At 34.3% G+C, this 18,829-nt stretch overlaps 1 protein-coding gene and 1 long non-coding RNA gene across 6 annotated transcripts in view; one reads left to right on the forward strand and one right to left on the reverse strand.

Moving 5' to 3' along the window:
- LOC149796317 (uncharacterized) overlaps nt 1-18,557 on the reverse strand; it is a 145,575-nt gene extending 127,018 nt beyond the window's left edge. For 3 of the 5 annotated variants that reach the window (XM_089960969.1, XM_089960966.1, XM_089960965.1), the window contains exon 1: nt 18,041-18,554. The gene's annotated coding sequence lies outside the window, so the exon portion shown is untranslated. Of the gene's footprint in view, nt 1-18,040 lie in introns of all 5 variants that reach the window. The other 2 variants (XM_089960970.1, XM_089960968.1) reach the window with 2 other exon arrangements.
- LOC149796318 (uncharacterized) overlaps nt 1-18,829 on the forward strand; it is a 29,834-nt gene that overhangs the window by 9,070 nt on the left and 1,935 nt on the right. Inside the window, exons 2-4 of the long non-coding RNA XR_016421659.1 lie at nt 496-593; nt 10,530-10,561; nt 11,094-11,124. This is a non-coding gene — a long non-coding RNA (uncharacterized LOC149796318). The remainder of the gene's footprint in view (nt 1-495; nt 594-10,529; nt 10,562-11,093; nt 11,125-18,829) is intronic.

Here is an 18,829-nt window from a genome sequence, read left to right on the forward strand (position 1 = left end):
TTCTCACAATATTAGTGAAATTTAAATAAAGGTGACTATTTTTTTCTTTTTTTAAATGATATGATACTGTATAAATGTTCATACAGATCTTTAACTCAATACTTGTATACTTAACCTGAGTATTTCTGGACTAATATGGGAAAATAATTTCTGGCCAGCATGAACAAAATGTATTTGCTATAAAAGCTTTCAACGACTTTGTTCTAACATTTTTGTCCATAACTGTAATAAACTGCATATTCTATTGACTTAGACACTGGTTGCCAATTTGCCATAAAAACCAAAAAATGTAAACAACAATTATCCTGATTGGATGACTGTGAAAGAAGATGTGATATGACTGGTTAATAAACACGCAAGATTTCAACAGTTGAGCATCCTTTTCCCCAGAAACAAAAGAGCATGCAGACGGTTAGGCAAAAACCTCGAACAAAAAACGTGGATTCCATGGAACGGACAGATGAGAATATATTCAATATCATTTTTTTAAAGTAGAAGTGCAGAGAAACGATTATGAAGAATATGAAGGAAATGATTTGGTGAGAGCAAAATTAGGCAGAAAAGCGTACCCAGCCTGGATGATCAAAATTACAGTGAGTATCTTTTTCTTGGTCATTTGTGATTATTTCAGTGGAATTTATATGGATATATTGGTTTTTATATGTCATCATATTAGTTATAACCAAGCTAACGATACACGATTTTGTACAGACCTAATTTAAACTTGCTCATCGAAGTTTTGAAAATCACATAACATTATCATACCCACCCCCTTAGATCTCGATACCAGATGCAGTACGACATCTATGATAGGAATTGAGATGTTCAAGATCATTTTCTTTTACATCACATCACTATTTCTATAATCTGATAAAATTTGGTAATTTTTATTTTAAAAACCCACAACAAAATAGTTAATGTGTGAAACCACACAATACAGGTGCAAATAACGTGATGAAAACGGAAGCAGCAAAATGCAACATGCAGAGTCGGAGTGGATGCATTAGTGACATACTAAGGGCCTATACCACACAAGTCTGACGTTTTATCAATAAAAAATGTCGAAAATATTTGAAAGCATGAAATAACTGTTATCTTTAATATATATATATATAAAGTTCATAAACCATTCATGAATTATTCATGATCATTTCATAGGGGAGTGCCTGGCTGCCACCAAATTGTTTTCGGACAAAGCACCAAGAGATGCTTAATAACATGTAGTAATTCACGATAAATGGGCCAAAATAAAGTTTTTATTTGCACTTCGCTCTCAATGTAATGTTTTGATATAATCACATTAATATATGAGTGTGTACAGTAATAACATGTTTGTACATTTTATTTCTTTGTCATCTTTTTGCATGGTTTTCAAATCTACATAGAGTAAAGGTCTTGTACGTACACATTTAAGGAATATATATATATATGTGTGTGTGTGTGTGTGTGTGCCCTAAATGAATGTGTTGAAACCAACAATATTCATTTATGTCTATTTTATTTCCCTTTCAGTTAGTTTTCGCATGTAAAATGTATCATTTTAAGTATGACTGTTGTCATTAGGGACAGCATTTTTTGTATTGCTGTTTCCATCAATATATGCATACAATTATAATTCCTGACAAAAATGTAATTGTATATTTCTTTTAAGTAAGGAAATGTATTATGCACTGTAACGTCGCCCTGTTAGTAAGGGGGGTGGTTAATTGGATTTGGCTGGCATTGTCTACTACAGAATGTCCTCCCTCAATATTATAGCTTGGTGGACAATAGAACTTCAACAGAGAACTGAGAAAGAATATTATAATAATAATAATGCTTTATTTATAGAGGGTGACTCATTAGTCAAGGACTGTTCTCCCTAGAGGCCCTCTAAAGGAGAGTATAACAATGCACATTAAATGAAGATAGCAATAATTAGTGTTTATTTTAACAGGTTTAGTATTAAAATGCTAAATTCCATTATCTATTAGAAACACATACATGCTCATGATATCTTTTCTTAAATACTCTAATATTTTCAGCAGATTTTACATGTAGTGGAAGCTTATTCCACAGAACTGTACCAGAGTATTGAAAACTCTTTTTAAATTGCTCTCTTCTTGGTTTTGGTATTAGAAGGTTTCCATGTGATCTTGATCTCAACTGGTATTGTGTTGAAAAAGGCCTGAATAAGTCTTGAAGATACTTTGGTGCAGTTCCATGTAGACATTTATATAAAAGAACTGCCTTATGAAAATCTATCCTGTCATATATTTGAGTTCTGTAAATAATGCTTTTGAGAGATGATCAACAGATGCATCTAAAGGACACACGGTACTAATTCAACTCCAATAGTAAACATATGGGAACACCATCATATTCAAAATTAAAAAATTTAAAATTTCTGGGTGCTGATGATGAGACCTATAATTCTCCATGCACATCTAACCTTGGTGCAAGCTTATGTGTGGAGAACACATGACCCGCAGCATTTTGTTTACATATATGTGCATGAAACACGTGTTATTGATTCTGCACCAAATGAATCAGGTGCTACTTTCATTATTGAGTACTCCTGAGTCAAGCCTGTAAAAATGCTAAAATTGCATCAGTAGAAATTTGTCTATATTTTTTTTACATTACATATAGGATAAGCTCTCAAAAGATATTTTTCCTAAAATTTTAATTTTCATTATTAACCAATTATGGACCACCAAACCCGTAAGTACCATGTGTCCTATAACCAGACTTAAATTTGTTAGAAAAAGTTGTATTTTACTCATTGATATTGGAGCATAATTGTAAGAAAGAATTGGCTATGCTTGTGCATAGATAATAGTGCAATAGCATTTTATGTGATACCAATATCTATAGCTAAATTGCATCCGCATTACATGTTGCTGTGTTGTATTGTACTTATTAGTGTCTTTTTCTTGTTATTAAAATAATTGTTTTCTGCCTTTGTATCTTCATGTTATCTTTCTATGGCATGCATGCTACACAAAAGAAACAAAGCATGCTTACATCAGCAAGTATGATCTCACAGGGTATCAAATTACATGACGCATTGTATTTTCATCTCTCACTGGCTATTTTAAATGTTTTAAATTTCAAAATTGCATTTCTTTTCTTGCTGACCCTCACAGAAATAAGATGCAGTGCATCCCTATTCACATCAATCAAACAAAACAAATAAGTGTGCCACATGACAGGTCAAAATGATAAGAGGCCATTGCCCTTTTGTGACTAAAACAAATACACACACCCATGAAGCATCAAGAGATGCTGACATTCCAAACTTATTTAAACTATCATCACATGTGATTCATCACCCCCAAATCTTAATAAAAAGGTATAAAAGCCAAAGAAAAGTTCCATAAGCTTTATTATACTGAATAATTAAATAACAGAGCGCTACTTTTTAGTATAAAACTATGGGGAAGGGTGAGGAAGCAAAGAATAGACAGAGTAATTTCTTCAAGCCTGTCATATATTTGAGTTCTGTAAATAATGCTTTTGAGAGATGATCAACAGATGCATCTAAAGGACACACGGTACTAATTCAACTCCAACAGTAAACATATGGGAACACCATCATATTCAAAATTAAAAAATTTAAAATTTCTGGGTGCTGATGATGAGACCTATAATTCTCCATGCACATCTAACCTTGGTGCAAGCTTATGTGTGGAGAACACATGACCCGCAGCATTTTGTTTACATATATGTGCATGAAACACGTGTTATTGATTCTGCACCAAATGAATCAGGTGCTACTTTCATTATTGAGTACTCCTGAGTCAAGCCTGTAAAAATGCTAAAATTGTATCAGTTTAAATTTATCTATATTTTTTTACATTACATATAGGATAAGCTCTCAAAAGATATTTTTCCTAAAATTTTAATTTTCATTGTTAACCAATTATGGACCACCAAACCTGTAAATACTCTATTATTTCTTCACCCATTTATAGACTGGTTCACAGTTCTTCCGTATAATTAGTACCGTGTGTCCTAAAATTACACGCGCTGCTTGTTTCTGAAGTTTAAAAATCCTGTCAAGCTCAGATTTACCACAACTTCCCCATACATTAGAACAATAATCCATTGTTGGAAGAATATATGACTTGTAGCATAGACTGCGAGTTTCCATAGGTAAATATTTCTTGATTCTGCTGAGTAGGGCAATTTTGGATGACAGTGTGTTACAAAGCTTATCAATATGGTAATTCCATAATAAATTATTATCTACGGTCACACCTACAAGCCTTTCATGTTTGACATTTTCTAATGGATGATTATTTATTGCAAGAGATAGTTTTGGGTTCCCTGACTTGTGTAGCTTTTGTGATGTCCCCAAAATCATACATTTTGTTTTACCTTCATTAATTAATATCCTATTCTTTTGTGCCCAGTTTTGGACTCTAATAAGGTCCGAGTTTAATCTCATTTGGATAACTTCAGTATCAGAACTAGATGTATACAAGGTTGCATCATCTGCAAACAAATCTGTATTTGTAGATTCATTATTTAATGGTAGATCATTGATATAGATAAGGAAGAGGAGAGGGCCCAAAACTGAGCCTTCAGGGACTCCTGAATGAATAGTTTGAGAGGTAATATTACCAATGCTTACTTGCTCAGACCTTTGGTTTAGGTATGATCTAAACCAGTTTAAAGAAGGATTGTCAAATCTGTAACAGTTCAACTTTTGCAGCAGAATTTCATGATCAACAAGATCAAAGGCTTTCTTGAAGTCAAGGAAAACAATCCCAGTCATATGTCCAATATCCATTTCCTTCGGCCAAAGATCAATTAATTTGGTAAGTTCTGTTTGGCACAAGTGGTACTTTCTAAATCCTGATTGCACTTTATGAGATAGAGAGTATGTTTCAAATAATTTATAGACCTGAATGGCCACATGCTTTTCAAATAGTTTTGACAATACAGGTAGAACTGATATTGGTCTGTTATTTCCTGGATCCTCCTTTTCTCCTTTCTTAAATATAGGTGTAACCTTTGCACATTTCAGTGTTTCTGGAAAATTACCACTCATTATACTTAAATTTATGATATACATTAGTGACTTTGTTATTACTGGTGCAGCAATTTTAAGAATTCATGGCCCAATACCATCCAATCCAGAGGATTTATTAATATTCACCTTAATTAGCATATCAAAAACATCAGCTTCACTAACATCAGCTATTGAAAAATAATTATCATCAGGAATTTTAGCTCTTACAAATAACAGAAGAGCATCAAGTTCAATTGGGATGTAAGTCTGGTTCTGAATACTCTTACTGGAGATGCTTATGAAGAAACTGTTGAACATTTCCACAATGTCTTGTACACTGATGTTGCTATATCATCATTTTGCTTAAGTCTAGGGGGAAGACAACTGTTCTTGGGTGAGTTCGGCTCTTTAAGATGCTTCCACAATGTCTTGGTACTCTTACTTTCATTAATAGCCTGTTTATAGTAGTTCTCTTTTGCCTTATCTATCAGGTGCTTAGTTTTATTCCTCCACTTTCTATAGCTTTTCATGTCTTTTTTCTTGTGGAAATTATCTCTTAGGTGCCTAGCCTCATTGATCTCAGGGGTAATCCACTTGGGTGTAATTTGGTGTTTAACCCTTTTTGTTTTAATTGGGGCATGCTTGTCTAAGGTTGCATTGAACATCTGATACCATTTGTCCAAGGCAGTGTTGACATCAGCTATATTGCAGACTGACTGGAAGGGTTTGCAAACTAAATCATTTAAGAACATTTCCTCATCAAACTGTTTGAAGTCTCTGTATTGTATTTCAAAGTGTTGGCCATTTTTAGATGATTTCGGAACATGTCTAGTTAGACAGACTGGGTAGTGGTCACTCAGTGCATACACTGGCACCTTAATTTCACTTATGTTTTCAGGTTTATTAGTACAGACATGATCAATGATAGTAGGACTTTTATATGTTACTCTAGGTGGGGTGTTAATTGATTGATTGAAGTTGTATCATAGTTATTTATCCATGTTAATGGTGGATTTTTCATGTAGTCAACGTTAAAACCACCTAATATGATAATTTCTAAATCTTCCTTTAGTAATGCTTTTGATTTTGAACCTCAAATCTATCAATCCAATCAGCTGTGGAACTAGGTGGCCTTTAAACTGAACATAAGAGTATTGGCTTTGATTGGACAAGGGTTACTTCAATCCAGATACTCTCTACCCCAATAGTCTCTAGATCAACACGTCTGTTATAACTAATGGAACTGTCTACATAGAGAATACCCCCACCCCCCATGGAGTCTCTATCTTTTCTTTCCACATTGAACTCCTGTATTTGGGGAGCTAAAATCATCAGTATCATCAGAAAGAAAGGTTTCATATGGACCTAGATTATTGACTGATCTAGTTTGCTGTAGTATTAACTTTATCTCATTCAATTTAGGGAAGATGTATTGAATATTTAGGTTGATTACTTGCAGATCTCTTATCAGGAAGAAATAATGCAATACAAGCCCCCATTAGACAAGAAAAAAACCACAAATTTAATCAAAACAAACTAACAGCGGCAATTCCAATTCAATCTAAGTTATGTCAACAGAATTTAATAACAGTGTCTAGTTTGGATTTTTTTCATCATAATAGCGAGTAGTGAAAAGAGCGCAATGTCCACTCCCACTAGGAGGGAGGTCATCCTCTAGATAATGCCAGCCAAATCCAATTAACCACCCTTCTTACTAAGAGGGCGACGTTACAAAGTGGGGTCTTATCATCAGGGATTATTTTGAACAGTGTGAGTGACAGAGGCGGATTAGCATATTGAATAGAAACCAGAGTACCATAGCAGTGATAAATTTGGTTATCGTTTAGGCAAGGAATTACGAGAGTGAATCGAGTCAATATCTATGCATTTGGTAGTTAGTGCATGCCATTGTTTGATATTTCTTTAATGTATTGTATGACATTGTAAGAAATCAAGATTCCGTACCTGAACTGCTTTGATAGTGTGGTCGTTGTCTGAATTAAAGTAGTTCAAAAAGAAATATTGCCTTTAGTTACTCTTGCGAGAAGAGATAATTAAGGAAGTCCCAAGGGAGTAATTGCACACTACTGGTGCAAGCAAGCTGAATTTGGAGAGAAATTCAGAATTTTGTACTGCCAGATGCTGTTAGGTTGCATTAAAGTGATTTAAGCAAGTCCATAGGTTAAAACTTTATTGGAATAGAATACAGGTAAGTATTCTTAAGGAAGCTGTTTCCTGCAAGGCAGTAAGAGTTAGTAAATACTTAAGCTAAGTAAATTGGTTGGTGATACAGTCGAGTTGACTAGAATGGCAACTGATAGGCAGTTGGTCAAAGAGTTTAAGTCTATTGGTAAAGACGAATTATGGTATGAAGGAACCCAATTAACAGAATTTGTAGAGCGGAGTCTCAGAGAATACAAAGAACAGCAGGTGGAAAAGAAAGAAAGAGTCAGACAAGCTGAGGAAAAAGAAAGAACCAGACAATCTGAGGAAAAAGAAAGAATCAGACAAGCCGAGGAAAAAGAAAGAATTAAACAAGCCAAGGAAAAAGAAAGAGAAATCGAGTTAGCCAGCTTGCAGGCCGAAGAAAGAGCCAGGGAGAGAGAACATACATTAGCCATGGAGAGACTAAGGATCAAAGCGGAATCTAGGAGGGGCTAAGAACTGAATGAACATTCAGGACCCACAAGCAAAAGATCAGAGGATAGATGTATCGTCTGGATAATAATGCCAATGTTTAACGACAGAGACGAAATCATCGACAACTTTTTGACTCGGTTTGAAAAGTTAGCCCTAATCCATCATATACCCAAAGACCAGTCGGCCATTAATATCTCTGCATTTTTGCAAGGAGCTGCCAAGGATGTCTATCATAATATGGCAACGACTGAAGTAGATGATTATGACACTCTCAAAAAAATGCTGTTAAGGCACTACGAGTTGTCGGCTGAAAGTTTTCACAAACTTTCAGAGAGTCATCTAAGAAAATAACAAAGACACGTGCAATTTCATACTCATGTACGTGTGCTTTTCGATAAATGGATTAAAATGACAGGCATCACGCTCACTTATGAAGGCATACGGGAGGAGATCTTGAAAGAACACGTCCTCAGTACATATTGAAAGGACCTATCATATTTTTAGCAGTGCGTGATTTCATGACCTTTGAAGATATCAGTGTCAGGGATTGTCCTGGGCTTCGCCAATGTCGCAAATTGCGATTTTTTTTCCTTATTGGCGACAAAAATATCCCATCTGGCGATTTTTTGGGCGACATACTTTTTGGTTATTTAATTTGTACATACAATCATGGTTATTTAATTTGTACATACAATCATGGATTTGGACTGGATAAATTAAAAGGGAGAACGAAAGGAAGCCACAAGCTTGACTAAGCAATGCATTGGAATCAGTCTGTTACACAAACGATCCTTTGATCCTTTGTTCGTATTGACAACCCCATCTTTACAGTGCATTGTTACATCATAATCTGCTTATGCTGACATCTGGGCTGAGTACTGTATGCTGTGATACAATCAATCATGCTACCGAACTATACCTACAACTGACTGACTTCTGAAGACGCGAATCTGAACAGATACAATTAACTGAATGGCTAATCCTTCTGTTTTTTTTGTGGTTTTTTTTACATATACCAATACAATAGTTTTGCTGAACCTTCATAGAAAACTGATAACCTTTGAAGTACCGACTACTGTGTATAAATACAAAGCAAATGGAAAAAATCTCAATCACAATTATATCTGTTGCCAGTACAGCATTTTACTCATTGATCTTTTCCTTTTTCCATCAATCCGTGTTACCACTGCAGAGACTTAAACTCCGCAACAAGAAACAGCAAAAAAAAAAAAAAAAAAAACACGGTTTTGCATAATTAATAATAATTATTTACTTCTCAAAATACAGGAGTGAAAGAATCCCTAAATTGGGTGTGAATTTATGCTTATATATACGGTCCAATATTGCCAGGTGTTGACTCATGTAAGTTTCATTCGTGGGAATGGAGATCCTATTTTGCTTGTCGAGAAAATTTATACAGCATACAGTGATCATTCTTAGGATTTAGGAAGCAATTCACTACAAGTTTTGTGAAGCTAGCGGGGGTGGGGGGGGGTTGCTGAGAGGCTACTGGTGTCACCTGTCAGCACTGTAGACTGTGAACGTGGATTCAGTAAGATGAACCTCATAAAAACTGACATCAGAAATAAACTCTGCATCTCATCTCTCGAGAATTTAATGAGAATCAGCATGTACAGATGTGAAAATTTAGACTTTGAAACTACATTCAACAAGTGGGCAGCCCTAAAATCGCGACGGATCTTCATGTAACACTTTGTAACATTTTGTTAATGCTTGTTGTAATTAGAGTATTAACTAACCCATCTTTTGTAATTTTCATTGCCTGTTACATTAATAGACCAAATTAACACTTGAAAAAATGTACACTACTTGTTCTGGCAACACTTTTTGAAAATTGGTGACAAAATATTGAGGTTGGCGATTTTTTTGGCGACAACTTTTTAAAAGCCAGGACCATCCCTGAGTGTGATGGCCATCGACATGAGAGTGCACACTCTCATCCAATCACCTGGGGTGGCAGGGATCAATCCAGCATCACTGACTTTAGAAGAGCTAACGGTTTAGCACCTCATGGGCAGAATTGTCAGAATGGTGGGAAGCTAGGGGCTGATAATCCCAGCATTCTGTAACATGTAGTTCTAATGCATACTACACAGTACCATTATCAAAACACGATTGCTGCTAGTGTGATTATCATGGCTATCAATTTTCATATTTATCAATTTAAAAACACACACACAATCATTCTCTGAAACATACTTAATGGTTTTTTTATATATACTGTCCCTGGCCCTCATATTGAATATGTATAAAGACTAATGGCATGACCACTTGAATATTCACACTGTAACTGGTGTCTGTCTCACAGTTTGGATTATAATAAGCATGCTCAGCCTGTGTGTAAAGAATTAGAGGCTAGTCCTTGAATTAGTGTTTTTCCCCATAAAAAAAAAAACTGGATATTTCAATTTTACTTTAACAGTCCAGGATTTTGTTTTCAATAGACTGCCATAACATAAGCAATAAGCTAAGAAATATATTTCAGCATATCAATAACTAAAGCTGACTGGAACTGTCGACCAACTTGTCCTGCAAATGGATCTGCAATCAAAATCTCACTCTATGCTCTTTTTTTTAATTATTAATATTGTGAGTGTTTGTTTTGTTCTCTTGAATTAGGATTTAGTTAGGTTTTATTGGTAGATTGCCATTTCTACTTCAATTAAGAAACAGCTGTGTTAGGTAGGTTTACTGTGCAAATCATACATTGAGTGCTTGGATACCTTGAACTAAGAAATAATTATGTAACACTTATTTACTGTGCAAATATACATGGAGTGCTCTGTCACTCTAAATGCATATTTTATGACAATCTAGAGATATTTTACTAATAAGAAAGAAAATTATTTATCTTTTATATTTATTGCAGGTTCAAGGCTGCAGACAATGGTAGAACATCAGGTATGCAGGAGACGGTATGATTTATTCATATAAAATTTAAGAAGAGTACAAAAGAAGGATTACTGCTTTATTAAAGTATCTTCAAGACCATTTTTGAAGGAAGTTTTGTTTTTTTATTGACATGCAAGTTTGAAATGTAAGTTACTTAATCATATTTTGTGCTATGTACATGTTATAACTGCCCAAAAAATAGTAACCCGAAAAATAGAAAATTAACCAATTTTTTTTGACATCTCAACAGATGTACTTATCTACCAAGGCAACAACCACACATTATGATATTTAAATGAAAAATTATATATATATATATATATATATATATATATATATATATATATATATATATATATATTTTTAATGAGTTCTCAACTTTATTTAAAACTTCATTGCTTTCCTTTGAAATTTTCATGCTTACAAATTGAATTTTTACTGATACACCAGTGAGTCTACATTTTGACAGACACCTTTTCTACCTAATCAAACTTTAAAATACTGTTAAAAATTGAAAAATAAATTTTTTAAATGATTTTAGACTTCAACTTCTGAAGACATGAACTTTCCAAGTAAGTATGATTTGTGTTTTGTAACATTTTGAAAATTGTGTTGAACTAGCAAAACCTAGTATAGATGGATGACATAAATAACCCCGGTACAAACTGTAAAATGTTGACAAATTACAAGATAATAATACATTTATAGATTTGGAATTTTTTTTAACATAGCTTTAACGATTTTTCAGTGATATTGCTACACAATGTAGCAGTGGGGCATCGTGCAGCAGACATATAGCATCTTGTCCCACCCAGTCACATTATCCTGACACCAGGCTGGCCAGTCCAAACACTAACCTCTTAAATGTTGAATGTCAAGCGAGGCAGCTGTTAGTACCATTTTTATGTCTTTGGTATGATTTGGATGGGGATCGAACCTGCGACCTTCTGCATCCATGGCAGATGCTCTAATCACAAAGCCACAGGAGTGGTCGATATATTTATGAACTATATTACATCATGTGTATCAGCTATATATCATTACTTTGTGATGTAAGTACTTGGTGATCGATGTTATAGTCCAGAAATAGATAAAACACTAAATGCCTCACTGAGTAAATACAAGAAACTGATCCCACAAAGAACAAATACTTGGTTTAAAATTAAACACAATTAAGCCACTCAAGTGGAACACTGAAATAATTTGTACACAGTAATCAAAGTAACACTACAAAGACTAGCTACTACAAGCAATGCATATAATCAACCAGTTGATGGTACTGTCAAGTGACTGAACCTTCCCAGCAGGTTATTAGCTGTACTTAGTGTCAATCAGCAATCTGATTTACATCACTTAACATATTAAACTGTATTGGATGTAAATACTTTTACACCTCTGGCATTTAGAAGTAAATTCAACTGAATGATTGATCTGAATCACCTTGCAATTCACTGTAGAAATTACAGTCCACAAATGAAAGTATGAGTATATTTGTTAATGGATCAAGGGTTGGGAGGGTCCAAAACCTGTTACAGTGGATGTAGGGGTTTTAAGACCTATAACAATCAAAACATGTTACAATGGATGTAGGAGTTTTAAGACCTGTAACAATCAAAACATGTTACAATGGATGTAGGAGTTTTAAGACCTGTAACAATCAAAACCTGTTACAATGGATGTAGGAGTTTTAAGACCTGTAACAATCAAAACATGTTACAATGGATGTAGGAGTTTTAAGACCTGTAACAATCAAAACATGTTACAATGGATGTAGGAGTTTTAAGACCTGTAACAATCAAAACATGTTACAATGGATGTAGGAGTTTTAAGACCTGTAACAATCAAAACATGTTACAATGGATGTAGGAGTTTTAAGACCTGTAACAATCAAAACATGTTACAATGGATGTAGGAGTTTTAACACCTGTAACAATCAAAATCTGTTACAATGGATGTAGGAGTTTTAAGACCTGTAACAATCAAAACATGTTACAATGGATGTAGGAGTTTTAACACCTGTAACAATCAAAACATGTTACAATGGATGTAGGAGTTTTAAGACCTGTAACAATTCTTATTATATGTTTGGAACCCCAAGCCCTTTATCTCCTGGTTGATACTCTTAATGTCATTTCCAACAAATCTCTGTGATCAAGTCATGATGAGAAAGAAACATTTTTCCTCTCAAAATATTAAATGACTGAAAGTACTTGTCACAAATGTAATATGAAATTTAAATGAATCTAGTTGAATTTTCACAATGCAATTAACAAGGGTTCTGAAATCAAGTTAATACAATATAGTTCTGTTCTTAGTTGTTTAATTTCTCAGTTCAAAGTCTTTGTCTGTCTGTCTTTCCCTCTCTCAATTTTATAAATCAACATGTATTTCCAAACTCCTAATCTACATATCCACTGATCAATGTACATGTACGTGTTTATCTCCACTCTCCTACCTATACATGTATTCTAACCCTTCCTTTATTCACCTATGCATCTAATTTTAATTCTCAGCAAATAATTTTAAGATGCAAACAAAACTATGAGAAAACTAGTTTACTACTGGCAATATAAATATTGCTTTGTCAGCAAACATCCTCTGTTTCACCACTAAGTTAAAGGCATCAACAAGAGGGTTGGCCCTGACAAGCTGTTTTAATATAAGCCAGTCATTTCCTATGATTGTCAGCTTGTCTCTGAGAGGTAGACACCAACCACAAATTCATACAGCAGATGCTTTAAATCTTCACCAGTGTTCTCCCCATGAAATTTACCACAGCAGCCCAATACACTATATTTTTCTGCCTGCAATGCTTGTGAACCTGCCAATATTTAATTTAATTTTATGCCAGTGACTATATGCTTTAATGTCTCCCAATATCTATTAAAATTTAATCTGTTAAAGAAACACGTTTTTGATTATTTCTGAGCCCCATCACATCTACCTCTTCTTGGCTAAGGATAATTATTCACAAACTAAGCTACACAGTATTATTCTTTCTACCTTGCTTAGCCCAACTCTCAGTGCCTGACTTCGATTTGCCTGCAATGATGAATCTACTGGCAGTAAGGGTGGAACGAATAATTAACAATGATACTTTTTCCATATCAATAAAAGTATAGAAGAATCAATAAAAAACAATTTTACAAATTACCTTAATCTTCTGAAGTCATCAATAATTATTAGTTGTTTCAAACAGAAAAATGAACGAGTCTCAGAAAAGGCACCATGGGAAAAAAGCCTCATCCCAGTGCACATTGTGGGAAAAGACAGGATACAACCAAGTTATGGCTGATAAACTTAAGAGAAGAAATAGAGAAGGAAAAGAAATATGGCAAAATGGACCTGTCACTAACAGTGATTTGGAATGGACCAGAAGCAATTAAGTTATGCTGACATGCCAGCAATCTGAGTTTGATCAGTTACTCAATACAGTAAAACCTGTTATAAGCGACCACTGTTATGAACGAACACCTATCATTTCCAACCACAAGCGTAACGCACACATCGATTTTATTTATATAATGTGCTGCTGTCAATGCTGAACGCAACCAGAGGCCACAAAGTCTTGGCAAAAAATGCATTTCACCACTACTATGAATGACCACATAAAAAAAAAAACAGGGATAAACTCAGCAAGCCTTTATTTAATCCCCTTAACAATGACCACTTACACCATTCTGAAAAGAAAAAAAGAAAAAAACAACAACAACAACAACCCAAAAATAGGCTGGCTACTGATATTTGAAATATTTTAGGTATTATTACAGTATTTTATTTTCTATTGTAAACCAGACTGAAGTAAATGTAGATTATTCTAGCACATATGTTACAAGTCTATGCTCTTAAAATAAGTAACAAAAGAGCCAAGACAAAAAGCTTTGTAAACTTTAACAAATAATTGATTTCCCTAGAATACAAAGTGAAAAATGAGAAAAAAGAACTTGAGGTATTGCGAATTAAATCCAAATTATAATCCAAGAAATAAAAACACAAGTCCAAGTAATAAAAAGTCCTGAATGAAACTGAGTTCAAGTCCCGATGAGATCAAAAATTGAAGTCGATGACATCTGTTATAGTCAGCAAAGTGCTGATGTGTCAACAGTCTCTTGTTGAATCACAGAAATATTATTCCACGTTTGAATTCAATATAAATTCCAGTTAACGTCTTTATCCAAGAATTTTGTCAGAGCATTTTTGTATTTCAAGAGAAAATAATCACTTGAATTCAATAATTTGAAGAAAATAAAATTCAGCCCAAACTGGTCATAACATAATACAACTTAACGTGTCGAGTGTTTTAAGCCCAACTGACAAACCTTTATCAAAACATCAGTTATATGACTAATTAAGATGCAAAACAGATCTCTGGATGAAGGTCAAAAGTTTCTTTCGTCTGGGAAAACATAGGAGTTTGTTACCAATTGGCACATGATACATATCACGTAGTCCAGGCATGACCTTGACTCAACTTAATGATTCTTACTCTGAGAAAGATAAAAAAAAATTTAAAGACGTATATATCAATGAAATAAAAGTAAAAAATGAGGAGAAACAAATTATATTAGATAAGAAGCAAAGAGATAAACAAATGCAGTTACAGAAAGAGGAGATGCAAATGCAACTAGAATTGCAGAGAGAAAGAGAGACGGAAAAGAATTAGAGCTGGCAAATGAATAGCACATCCCCATTTTAGATACAAATTCAAGTTCTGATGTTACTAAGATTAGGTTAGTGCCCCATTTTAGAGAAAAAGAAGTAGACAAATATTTTCCTCATTTTGAAAAAAGTAATGAAAATTTGAAATGGCCAAGGGAGCATTGGACTCAATTATTACAGTGTGCACTTTTTGGCAAAGCCAGAGACATCTATGCATCTCTGTCAGTAGAGCAAAGTGCTGACTATGATCTGGTTAAGGAATGCATTTTAAAGGGTTATGAGTTAGTCCCTGAGGCTTATCAGCAAATATTTAGAAACTAGACAACAGAAGCTGGATAAACTCATGTCAAATTTGCAAGAGAAAAAGAGCAGTTATTTGAGAGGTAGTGCTTGGTCAAGAAATTTTATCAAACTTACGAAAATCTCATGATTACTTGAAGAGTTCAAAAAATGTCCATAGGGACATTAAAATTTATCTTGGTGAGCATAAGGTCGAAACCTTGGAAAATGCTGCTCGTACTGCTGACGAGTATTCCTTAGCTCATAAAGTTCTTTTGTGAGTAAGTCTTCCACTCAGCAGCCTTCTAAATTTCAAACTGGCACAACTTCTAGAAATCAGGTTTCAGATAAGCTTGATTAGAAATCCTTATCTCTTCCTACATGTACCTATTGCAAGAAGAAAGGACAAGTTATTTTTGATTGCTACAAATTGAAAACTAAGCATCAGAATCAGGACTGACCTATTCCAAATGCTTTTATTTGAAAGCAATACATTTGCTGGGTCTAATAAACCCCCATCTGATTTTATTATGGAGAATTATGAACCAATCATATCCAAGGGTTATATTTCACTCATGGGTGATTCGGCCAGTCCTATCCCTACTAAAACTTTAAGGGACACAGTAGCTTCTCATAGTCTTTTATTATCAGGTACTTTGCCTTTTTCTGAAAAGTCTTCTTCTAATGAGAGTGTTTTTATTCAGGGAGCAGAGTGCGGCTTTGTTAATGTTCCTCTCCATTGTGTAAATTTTTTATCACACTTAGTCTCAGGACCCTTGACAGTCAGAATAGTGTCTGTTTTACCCAATGAGGGTGTTCATTTATTACTAGGCAATGACCACTTGTAACCGACAAGCCTTGTTTGGATCAGAAAGTCGATCTAATTGAAAATAATTCCCTGATTTATACACAGCTTGTGCAGTTACTAGTGCTATGGCAAAGAGAGCTCTTGTGAATGATGTTGATCAGGAAAGTATTCCTTTAGCTGATACATGTATTGGTCAGGCTTTTGACAAGATGACTTTCACTCCTTGTTTGGATCTATCAAAGGGTATTAATCCCAGTGATCCTCTTTTAACTACTCATTCTCTTTCTTCTAATCAAGGTGACAAAAGACAATAATTTGTCATTGAACAGGAAATAGATCCTGTGATCTCCCGTTTGTTTCAAATGGCCATTAGTGAAACTGAAGCCACAGAAGTAGCTGTCTGTTATTTCATCAAAAATGAATGGTCAGTGAACTATCAAATTTTAGTTCCAAAATACAGAAAGGAAATACTAAGTCTGGCACATGAAACTCCTTTGCTTGGTTATTTAGGTACATATATCGATAAAACTTCTTCGAAAAATTCTTAAATCACTTCTATAGCCCATTTCATGCAGACTTCTGTGAACTTCGTAATTTGCTCGGAATTTTGATAACGTGGCAGGTGGTCAGCTGACCGTAATAATCACTCAATAGGTGGTGGGCAAAATATGACAGACGCTTCAGCATCAGCATAAACTTTTATAACTACTTCAACATCGTTTATCGAGACGAAAAATGCATATTCAACAGCGATGCTGTCGCAGATATTGACGAAATTTAATATTGGAACCATCCTGTCTTATTTTCTGGAAACCAGGGCGGATTTCAAACCCATACGCGACAGTAGTTTTGAGCTGTTTAGATCGGGACATGTACATGTAAGTAAGGAAACGGTGTCGAAGTAAACAAACTTAATCCTGACAATCAAAGAGCAAGTTGTTCAAACTATTTCTGTGCATCCGAAACGTCATTATAATAAAATGCATTTCATATGAGTTTATCAGATTTGTTTTTGAAAGTCAGTGGATAATTTACATATAAATTTCAATCATTTAATTAATTTTATTTCTGAAATATTTCTAAACAACAATGAACGCCATTTTGTTACGTACATGTGCCCACCAGCGTTTGATTGGCTGGAGTATAAAGTAACTTGGGAGGTTATTCGGATAATTACAGAGCAACTTGGTTAAATTTGGTATGAAATGGTCTATTGGCCAAAAATTAAAAGTGATGTTTGTAAATACTGCAAATTTGTAAAAAGTTGATGTCCTAAAATTACTGTACAATTTCAGAGCTTTTTATTACCAATTGAGTAATGCAGCCATTAACTACATGATAGGCAAAACAAATCCGTGCAAATTCAAGATTGCCTCAAAAGTATACAATACAAGGAAAATATAGATTTAGTGGAGAAATTGTACTGACACAAGTTGGGCCCAAAAAATAAGTTACAATGACTCTCAAGTCCTACATGTAAGACATAGCATATGTTGATTTTGTTTAGGTGCTATATATATCAGTGTGAGGTCTTACATGTAGGACTAAATGACTCCCGTGTACCACATCCACAAATATACGACGAACAATTTAGGTGACGGAGAAAACAACCCAGTTGTCGACACCAAAGTGTCACTTATCTTCGCGACAGTAATAATTTATAAGTTTCAGCACTTACTGAGGTCTACAGTAAATTAATTCTAATGATTACACTAACAGATCAGGGGGAAAAAATCACCTACCTTCCACATTAATTTCCACACCGTCCCCAAGATTGAGTGACAGTCGTAAGCGTTTTCGTTGACGCGTGATTAGGTCACTCTACAGTTCATGTTGGGTTCCAACTCGGAATAGCGCTATACAATTCGGAATCCCGAGTTGTTGCGCTCTTTCTCACGCAGACCGCCGACCGTGTCAAGCGATATAAATATACCGAGCGGCTGGTTTTCAACGTACCATGACCGAATTGCCGCACACAAGTGACTTTGTATCTGTTCAGTAGTACCATTGTATAATGGAGGCTATTAATAGATTAGAAACTTTTTTTTTTTATATCTTTTGCAAGGAAAGTTCCGTGAATAATGAGACAACAAATACATTTGTGACAAGGGTTTTGAATAATAACATATTTTGTATATTAGATGAGAGACCTACAAATGTGTCAGGTTTCTAAAACTATTTATCAGCAAAGTTAGCAAAATTAAAGGACAAGAAAATCAGGGTTTTTTTTTTTTTTTTTTTTTTTTTTTTACCTTGATCACAGTTTTAAGTTAAATTTAAGCTAGGTGGTGAAGTTTAATCTTACAAAGTATTTTCTAGGTACATGTAGTGTATTGTATAAACTGTAATTAATGACTGTTAATATGAATTTTCTATCTTTCCTAATTATTACAACAATGATTAAAAACATCTGAAACTTTTATATTGGTTAAATTTTGGAAACAACTTTTTATATAAATTCCTTTTGATTTACACAGATAAAAAATAAACTTGTTTGTAGAGTACTTAGGAATTTATCTAATACTTTATTG

The sequence above is a fragment of the Sinohyriopsis cumingii genome, chromosome 6 (assembly GCF_028554795.1).
Source record: "Sinohyriopsis cumingii isolate HCF-2022 chromosome 6, ASM2855479v2, whole genome shotgun sequence".
NCBI classification, from domain to species: domain Eukaryota; kingdom Metazoa; phylum Mollusca; class Bivalvia; order Unionida; family Unionidae; genus Sinohyriopsis; species Sinohyriopsis cumingii.